The following is a 10,674-nucleotide window of genomic DNA, read 5'->3' on the forward strand; positions in this document are numbered from 1 at the left end:
TTAATATCCTTGACAAATTGAGGCTTATGAATTGATTCACCGCATTTTCGTGGCTTTCCCCAGACTTGCTTTTGTGAGGTGCTGGACTTGTTTCTTCCTTGTTCCACACATTCAGCAATGGCAAATAGAAGAGCGCAAATATGTTTGCAGGTTGCTTGAATCCTGTAAATGGTAACGGATAAAGTGATACATTGTCAGTCATATTTTACCAACATTGTCCTGGTCAGTCAAAAAATTTGATTTTTCCCAGTTAGATTTTAATAGGCTGATTTTCATCTTAACCAAAGATGTCGGGGTGGGGGTTGGGAGGGGGGAGTTGTCCGTGGTAACATTGTGCCTGTTATACCACTGTTTACAAAACATCAGCAACATCACATACAGACCTATTTAAATTTGATGTTTACGTTTTCACATACAGATCAATTTGAAATAGATTATTTATTTTTACCATATATTTAAACGAAAGCATAATTAGTAATCAAATATTTATTATTTGAAACAAAACATTTCCAATTTTTCAGAAAATGATAAAGCCTGCAAAAATGAATTATGTTTATGTTCTATTACAGCTCAAATTCAGAAGTGAATAAGCGACAAAAAAAGTTGTCACATACAGATCTATTTCAAATAGATCCGTTAGTATGTGATGTGGCAGATGGAAAAAAAAAACTTATTTATTAGTTTCAAATTTCTCAAATGTGTATTAAGTTCCGTTTGTGATGTGTTGCATCCACAAGATGGCTAGAATTTGACGTGTTAGTAAACCTTAAGAATTTGGAAGAACATGCGTTAATAAGAACTCCATTCTTGAGAATGTTACTTTCACTTACCCAATACAACAAGAGCACTCTCCAGTTAACACTTGGCCTGAAAGCTTCTGCAGTACAACCCAGGTATTGTAACAAGCTTCTGTGACCTTCTGCTGGGGTATAACCTGCGTAAAAAAACAGAAAGCGACAGATGCTCGACAAAAATTCATTCACTCCGCGTAGTGGAGAGCCAATCAGAAAACAAGAATTTAGAGTATGCGGAGTGCATTGAAAATGAGTAATGCACTCCGCGTTTTGCGCCCAGACTGTGCAACGTGCTTTTGATGTGTACATGCGTGTGTGATCGTCACACAGATTGATTCATTTTTTAACCGGGTAAATTTGCTGTTGTCATAGTTGATGACATTTGACAACCACATTCAATAATGTCAACATAAATTATCAAATTATTTCCTCTTTTCTGTCGTGTATACATGATTTAGGTTAATAAATTTGCATTTATTTTGCTCGTGAAATAGCACTTGTTAGCATTGACGTCACGATTCCGTCATAACAGCGCGCTTCGGAAGAAGTGCCCGGATGTGCAGACAAACTCTCATGGCGGCTAATGCAAAAGCAATTAGCTAAGCAAAAGCTAATGCAGAAGGTATTTTTCATATCGCGATGTAGTAGATCGCTTATGTGATGTAGTAGGCTAGTACAGTATGCGATGCTCAGCTGTCAGCATTCGTCTGTCATTCAACTTTCGTAAAAAATCGATCATAGTGGGTAATTTTAAGATAATTGTGATAGGTGGTATCATCACTATTAAACCGTTGGGGAACTTACAAAATTTTTACTTCATCGTCATTCACTTAGCAGCGGGCCAAGTTTCTAGCAGACGCGGAGTAAGACTAGCGTACCGTACTCAATGACATTGACAATTGTGCTGTATCATTGTATGTTTGTGTGTGTGTGTGTGTCTGTGGGTGTGTGTGTGTGTGTGTGTGTGTATGTCACTGTCAGATTGATGTGACAAGCCGATTTCTTTAGTTTTAATTTAATTGTAGCAGTCCATGCAATAATACTAAGAATTGTTGTAAAGCAATTGCTAATATAAATCCATGTCCCTTATATGAGGAGTACAGATTGCCTTGCCTTTCAAAATTTGATGCCTGTTCAACGTGGAACTCTGTACAATCAATAACAGTTCTAACACCTTTAAATTATTTAAAAGAAGGCGGCAAGTTAGACTTTATGACATCTCTTGGAGCAAATATGGCAGTTTTAAGATCAGAAAACTGATTGTACATAAACTGAACCCAAGTAATAACAATTTTTGACACAGTGCTACTTGTAATGCCAAATCTGTATCCCAAATCTTCATTGAGCAATCTTGTTCGCAATCTCACTAACGTCAAAAACAGTTCATTCATCGCACTTAACTTGGGTTTAGTACCTCGTGTTTTTGATGGTGACTTTCGGCATGATTTAAGCGGTTGATTCCAGTAAGTCAACTTTTCCATTGCAGGTCCCAAAAATTCCCAAAGGCATAAAAACCGTAACCAAGTTAGCCCAGTGTAAAATTTGCTATTTGTGTGTTAACATATCCTATCATTATCCTTAACATCATCCACACACAAAAACTACAGGTTCATCTTTTGAGGTAATTTTGCTTTTCAAATCAGCCAACTCATTTTTCAATACTAGATTTTAAATTTTCACATTTACATGTGAAGGATTAAGTTTCTTTTCTATCTGAGTAGAAGCATCTTTCAGCGTATTCCTCTCACTGTCACTGTCTACAGTAGCTGATCCATTCTGGTTGTCATGCTGCAAATTAGTGGATGCTGTTACGGACTCATCTCCATCATCTGTAGCTGCATACTTGTCTTCCCCTGTATACTGTCCTGCATTGTACAGAAAATTCGAAATAAAATGAAATAGAACAAAATTAAAAGATAATTAAGGTACTTTCATATAAAGTAAATTTTATTCATCAAATAACCAAATAAAGAAAAAAAAATTAAAAAAAACAATGTAAATAATGTCAATGGTAAAAATTTGAATTAATCTATGATTTAAAATATTTACCTGACATCAACTGGAGAAGACCTGCAGCTTCACGAGTACCGGTATCTGAGCTTGACTCTGTTCTAGAGCGTTTTACAGAAGAACCCCTTCGTGTAGGTAGCTTTTTTTCTGGAAATTGTTTTAACCTATAACAAACCAAAACATCAAGGATCTAAATATCAGTTCATATATGTTTTAGTTCAGGTATTATACCCTTTAATTTAACATAATGCATAAAATGATAACACTGCCTTTCTTTCTCTCCATATCCAAGACGTGACGTAATGAACTATATCACCCTGTATATATGAATTTTCGACAAAAGTCGTATGCAAAAGGGGTATATATCTTTCAAATTCCACTAGCCTGAAAAGCATAATTGGCTTAACTGAATTACCATCTTATAAGATATAACCATTATTATTACCATCATTGAATCCACAAGTCAAACTCTAGCATGCGATAACTCCAAGTGAAAAATGCGCATGGCAATGCAGTGATTGGCAATGGGCATTGAATGGACGCCATGACTTCATGTGAAAAATACAACATTAACTTTCTCGGTATACCCACCTGAGTAGACGAAGCTGTTGCCAGTAATGGTTCCGGGTGTTCGTCTGTTGGGCCACTATTTGGCCTGGATCCACCTTAAACATTTCGTTTTTTCCTTCCTGGCTTGGGAAAAGGTATGAAAAAAACATTTTTCATGTGGTCCCGATCCGCCCCGCATATTGAGAGTCACTCCGACATAAATCATAACAACAATGTCTAGTAGCCACCATCGTCGAAAAACAACACAAAAATACTAGTACATATAGTATATGGGCTATTGAATGGCTATTGAATGGCTATATACATCTAGTATATATGTAAAAATACTATACATATCATGCAGCTGTAGTGTTTGTCTGCTGTTCACCCGTTGACTGGTACCCGTCCGTTTTCACCCTATATCGAGCGGGTGAGAAGGGACGGGTACCAGTCAAGTTCACCGGTTGCGGAACGCAAATCTATTTCCGGCACAATCGGCCAATGCTAACAAGTGCTATTGGATAAACCAATACACTTGCGCTGGATTTTGATGCTTGTCCAATGCACTCGGCCCTGCGGGCATTGGGCATTGGGCGCACCAAAATCACTAGACATGTCCAATTTCACTTGCAAAAGTAAATGCGCTTTTATTAACCTACAATAATGTGGATTCAACTTTACTATAGTTTCTATTTTACGGTCCATGAGATTCATTTAAAGGTTGCTCCGGAGCGCAAGTCAGCTCACACAACCTGTGTGTATTCAGCAATTTCATCATGAACCGGCAAGTAACATTCTCTGACAAAACTGATAAAAATGTACCAGCTCCAAATAATCAAACAAATTAAATGAAAGTGCACTAGATCAAATTATGATTACTCACCTTTTCCTTAACAAAACAGTAGCTCATATCAGCGGTTATGCCATGAGACTGGAGGGCCCTAACATGTCCAGACATCAAAAGGCCTTTGCCGAGAGAAAGTGTCCTGGTACCTTCCGTCTTCTGTAGGCCTATTCTACGATTACCTGCAATACAAAATAATATAGTACAGTTAGCAGTGATTTGCCCAATAATCCACTTTTTTTAAATGTCAACCTACAAATACAATTTTATAACCCCAATTTGATTATATTGACATCACACCTCTAATATCCACCATGTCCATGTATCATTTACATGCATGAAGTATCAACCTGGGCCCTGGGGCATGCATGCATGCATGAACCTGAGGCTGAGCCCTGAACCTTTACTTCGTCTAAAGTAAAACCTGATTTATTCTAACAAATTTTAAATTGTCAAACTTTGAATTATTTTCAACCTGGGTCATGTACCCGAACAGGTTGTGTTCTACTCTAATATAAAATTTATTAGTACTTTACATCAACCTGGGTGATGTATGCGAACAGGTTGTATACTGTATACAGTATAGTCTGCTGTCTCATATTTAAGTTAGGTAAGCTTATCCTTATAAACAAAACAAAATAATTACCAGCTTTTATGTAGCTGTCAAGATCATCTCGAGTTGTTTCTGGTAAGCTGGATGGTCCATCTTCCCAACCAGTAGTCAGAGTTTCTGGGTGATGAAGCTGAATAATGCCTCCATCAAACACCAGCTTTCTTTTCTTCGACTGCTCAATTTCTTGTTCTGCCTCTTCATTGGAAGGTTTCAGTTTCAAGCCAAGTTTTTGAGCCCAGTAAGCTTTCTCCGCTAATTCTGCATGGTCTTCATTACCAACTGGTACTTCTCTTTCTCTTCGAGGAGAGGACGAACGTGAGAGAAGAAGACGAAACCGGCGACGGGTTACTTCGTCAATATTAATCTAGTGGTGATAGGATCTGCGGCACATACGAGCGCAGAGGAATTCTTTGTGAACTAGTAACAAGCAATAAAGCTATAACCGTACCGTTAACCGAATCTCACTGTATTCTGTTCAATTGGTGCTACCTGTCATCACCGTCCTGCCTGTTATACCGGCGGGAGCGAACACTGAATCCCACAACTAGGACACGTGTCACGAAACAACGTCTGCCGAACCGTAGTCGGCCACCCCTAGGGCCACTACACTATTGTAGTTTATTTGAAAGGTCTTCTAACTCACAGTCATGGCACATACATGTTTTCAAGACAAAAGTGGGTCAATACCATTCTAGAAGTGTTAGTGTATTGACTGCTATTATTGGTTTTATTAAAAATTGCCATACGAACCTGAACAATGCTAGAAAACTGCCACAATATGAAATTCAATGCTATCCGCCCTTGAACTTCTGGTATTCCCACAATGCATTGCAATCATCTTATTGGATAGTTCTATCCATTTTCACCAGGTGTCTCTAGTAGGAAGTACTGTTAGTGTACTGACTAAATTATTTTGGACACCCACAAGACAATTTCTTGGCGGAAAACTTGGCGTGGGTTTCTTCGTGCAACATGGACAATATCGATCATATTTGGGTGAGGCAGAAAAATAACACCATTAGATATTTTTCAGCAAGGGTTTATTTTCCTTCTGGGGTGTATGCGACACGCATGTTCCACCCCCTGGGGTACTGCCAATGAAAGATTCTACCAACATAATTATATCTGAATGGGTAAAATGTAATTTCAATTAATTTGTATGCGCAGAGCGATTGGCAAACGCAGCGCCCTCCGATTGGTCGGTGAATCCGCTCTTCAAACCAAAGTACGTCACAGGTCAACAGAAATGGCGCTCAGTATATTTGCCGCTCGTCACTTCGTTCTTTTTTGTAACAGGTTATATTAGTTTAATACACAGTATTGTGATACATAGTAAGTTCCAAGATAGCGGAGAAAGGTTCGTGTTGAGAAGAGTTTTAGTCTCTGAAAACGCACCAGCAAACCGCCCTGAGTGATTCACTCAGGGGTTCTTCCACACAAAAGGATAGGGACGCGTTGTAACCCTATCCTGTGTTTGGATTACATTATTGTATCTAGGGTGGGGTTACCCCGTTGTGGTGTCTGTGGTGTGTGTCGCCCCTCGTCTGGCATGGTTGACTAACTCCACGATGCACCGAACCGGAACACGGCGGAACAGGTTATTGCGGGAGCGCAGTAGCACTCAAGCGCTCGAGTGGCTAGTGGGATCCGGATGGCGACGATACGGCCAGTCAACGTCTCTGGGCACAACAGGTGAGTAAAATACCTAAGGTTGTGAGCTAGTCACTAAGTATCGACCAGTGGCGCTATCGGGTGTCGCCGGAGAAAACGCTACAATATGATGCATTGATGGTTTTGGTTACTCCACCATGCATGGTAGTGTAATGTTGATTGTTGTTTCTTACGTTGCTGTTCACATTAGCGACACTATAACTACAAGTCATTGGCATACTAATACTAGATATACAAATAGTATACTAGTATTAGTATATATTTAGTTAGCCACAAATTCCCTTCTTGCTTTACACTGTGTTGGCGAGAAGTGAAAACAGGGGGCCGTTTCACGAAGCTATCGTTAAAACGTCATCTTAAGGATATCCTTAGAATTCTTGTACGAGAGCCTAACGCTGTCCTAAACGTCCCTCGTTAAAGTGTTTCACGAAACTTATGCCGGTGCATTGTTAGACGGTCAAAAATTCAGCTGTAACGATGTTGCTGGCGGCATAGACTGGTACCCTATCTCTACACCTTGCTACTAGATAGTCTATATATAGAGACATGTTACAAGTCTAATGGCGACCCAGCTCACTGTGAGTTGCTACGCTAATCTCTCGCGTCATTTAGTTTTAATACATGTAGGTACAACAGCGTGCAAACTAAAAATAATAGGTTAAAAGTATTTTTAAATGCCAAGTACCTTAGAAATAATTAAACTAAAGCAAGGTTGTCATATTTCCTGCAACTAGAACTACCACAAATGATGTATTGACTGAACAAAAATGTACCCATAACATAAATTCTGAAGGGATACATTTACGTTTACTTGGATACAGTATTGGCGCCATAGGATACAGTGCGTACATACCTATAGCACATACCGCCCTAGCATACATACACGAACATCCGAAGCATGCCACATGTAAGGTGCAAGAAAGCATTTCATCTCCTTAAAATCTGCTACCACAATAAGAAGCTTCTAAGCCACCTTTAACCCCTGCGTGTCATGCCTTCACAGGCCTTGCACAGTATTCTCGTAGACACAGAAGTTACCTTCTCGGCGGGTTTTCGCTTTACACTACGGTTTGCCAAAACAATAAAAACACGCGGGAAATCGCGCGTTGCTTGATGTACGATAGCCTAAGTACTGCCCCTGACCTGTCCTTAATATTCCTCCTTAATAGCAACGTCGTTGCGTTAGCGAGACGTTTGTGAAACGTGGAAACTTAGTGAGGCTTTTGTGAAACACTCTATATATAAGGATATCCTAAAACCCCTCTTTAACCCATCACTAACTTAACGAACGCTTCGTGAAACGGCCCCCAGAACTAGTAGTAGAGAGGACAGTAGTAGAACAGTTCACGTCTGTAGAGCCTAGGTGGGCTAATATTTAGTTAACTCTACCAGTGTAGCCATTCGCTGGGATTGTATCTCTCTTACTTCATACCTTAGAGTATATGTTTATCGTACATCTATCTTACTTTAAAAATTAGAGGACGCAGATATGTATGATCCAATTTCACTTCCACGTTTATTCGCTAAACTCCAAAAAGATGCCAAACCCCACAATAAAGGGTTGCTAGTTAGGAAATGTAGGAGGAAACCCCGGGAATGGGAAATGCTAGTAGTAGTAGTTGTAGTAGTGGTAACTAGTCAATTTACATACTCACTAGTTTCAGAAGCATATCATCATCAAGCGGGAGAGGGAGATATATTTAGAGGAGGGGTATATAAGGTATATTGGTGGGAGGCATTTAATGAATAGCTCTGGGCGAGAGTTGGATGGTGGTAGAAGGGTGCCAGTTGCATGAATGGAAGGATGTTGTAGTGTTTGATATATCACATATAAAGGTGTTTTTCTTTTAAAAAAATCATAAGTGATGTATCTTTGCTTCACATTCATTCTAATTGTGCACTGTTGTGAAGGCACAATATGCATAGGCAATAGCATGCTTATATCAAAAAGTGCGTGCTTGGGTTAAAGAGCCACGCCGCGGAACACAGAACAAAAAACGGTAAAGGGTATACCGGTCTTCGTGCTTTCACCCCATGATACATAAAGGCTTAATAATTGGTGGTTAGCGAATTAATAATATAATGATTAAAATCGTACATAGAAATTCTATATAGGAATTAAAATATTATAATATAATACAAAAACTATATAAGGAGAATAGAAATGGAATAACAATAGTACGACAGATTTAATAACGTAATTAGATATATATATCTAAATATAGATCAATAAAACTCATAGATATAAATAAGTTTAAGTATAAGTAAATTATATATTAGTATAAATTATGAATTTATAGAAAAATTAATATCTAGTATGTTGAGAATGATTAAAGAGATTAATTTAAGTAAGTATTACATGCAGCGAATACCTAAAATTTATAATATAAGAAAACAAGTTAAATGATGTTATATATTGTAATTATAGATAATATTAGAGACATAATATAGAAAGTTATTAAACATAAGTATTCTGTACCGTGAGTAAGTAAAGTATTAACTATAATAGTTTATATATCGCAGTCAATATACAGCTATCCTAATTTGAAATAAGGCGTATATAAACTACTAGTCCACGTGGTTTACCCCAGGCAGGGGCACCTTTCCTTTACATGCGATTTCATCAAATATAATCAAATAAAAAACTCAACGGTCCAGATATGATGTAGAACTACCGATATTTCCCCAGTATTCATTTTCAGTGCAGAGTAGTAATAAAGAGTTTTAGTTAGAAGCGTTGCAAGTACGATCTATATTTTTTAATCATTAAATTTGTTCAGATCAAGCAACCTAACTAAGAAACTCTTTTAATCGAATAAATGGCAGAAAAAAATGAATACGGAAAATCTTAGTTTCACATCAAATCTGCGACTTATTGACGTTTTATATTGCTTCATTAAGTATGAACATCATTAGACGGAATAGTGCCGCCGCCGCATACGATGTATTGGGGTGACCATTTTACTCATACTTCTCATTATTTGTACCATGGTCAAAGAGATCTCACACCAGCACATCAGAAAACTGGTTTCACGGCCCAACGCCCTATGTCTAACCAGGCAATTTTTTGGCACCCCAATGTAGGAATAATACAGCGGCCGCGGCTACGATTAGAAAGACTCTCCAGCCAAGGCTATAACAAAGGCTGCGCGGGTCAGTGATGCCATGAGCAGCGTATTGATAAGGTATTTAACAACCAGATTCATCACTTCGAACCCACTAAAATTAGCTTGACGAGGGTCGTCTTGTGCGTACTCACACGCTGTGAAAAAATACTTACACTCTTAGCATTCAATGCAAAGCAGGGAGAACATCTCAATAGATCACGGATGTGGTTACCTGGTGTACATGGCCTACGAGCTACATGAATTCAGGCCACGATGGCAATTGCAGTCGGCTCGTACGAACCGTAGGTATAAAATCCAGCATTTTCTTAGATCTCGTCTCGTTCCGACGAATAGTCAACTAGCCATGTAACACTGTGTCAAGTGTGCTAAAGTCGTTTTCTGAAGTTAACATTCTAAAAATTTTCTTGATTTTGAATGTTCTTAAATATGTATACGTAAGAACAGCAAAGCTAATGCGGTTGTGTTATGGACAGTTGGTGTAGGACATGCAGTGGCACGTGCGAATGCTGCGATGGCCACTGCCATGTCTGCTAGCACTGCGCCATGCTTGTACGTTGTGAGTTATTACCTGTGCTTTTCATGTGTATATTCTTACGTGCCCTGTTATACCGAACAATTTCGGTAAAATACTTTACAGGAGAGAAGCACCATGGCAGGCAGTTTATTTAGCTGAATGTGTTCTTTCAAACGTATGATTTGCGTTGTGCAAAGCTTCAGAATCATTGGTGGGCCGGAGTCCCTGACTTTGGTGTGTAGGCGATTTGTGACATCTCTGCTTTCCATGATCATGCTATGAGGAAGGGAACTCTGCATGCAATCGTCGCGTTCGCACGAGGAGGCATTTTACTTCTAGAAATTTGCTGTGTCTGCACTCTAATTTGCTTGGGACGTTTTGTAGCGCACCTTCCTACAGCTTCTTTTTCATTGCAGTGCAGTAGCCACGCCCAGAATGTATTCCCCAAAATTATGGGCAGCTGAAGGCTAACCACTGTCTGCGTTAGGTGAAAGTGTTTGCAAATGCAGTCACTGCCCCACTGCTAGCAGTGCTGGAGGCTTTTGCAGTTT

The sequence above is a fragment of the Priapulus caudatus genome, unplaced genomic scaffold (assembly GCF_000485595.1).
Source record: "Priapulus caudatus unplaced genomic scaffold, Priapulus_caudatus-5.0.1 Scaffold1058, whole genome shotgun sequence".
NCBI lineage: Eukaryota > Metazoa > Priapulida > Priapulimorpha > Priapulimorphida > Priapulidae > Priapulus > Priapulus caudatus.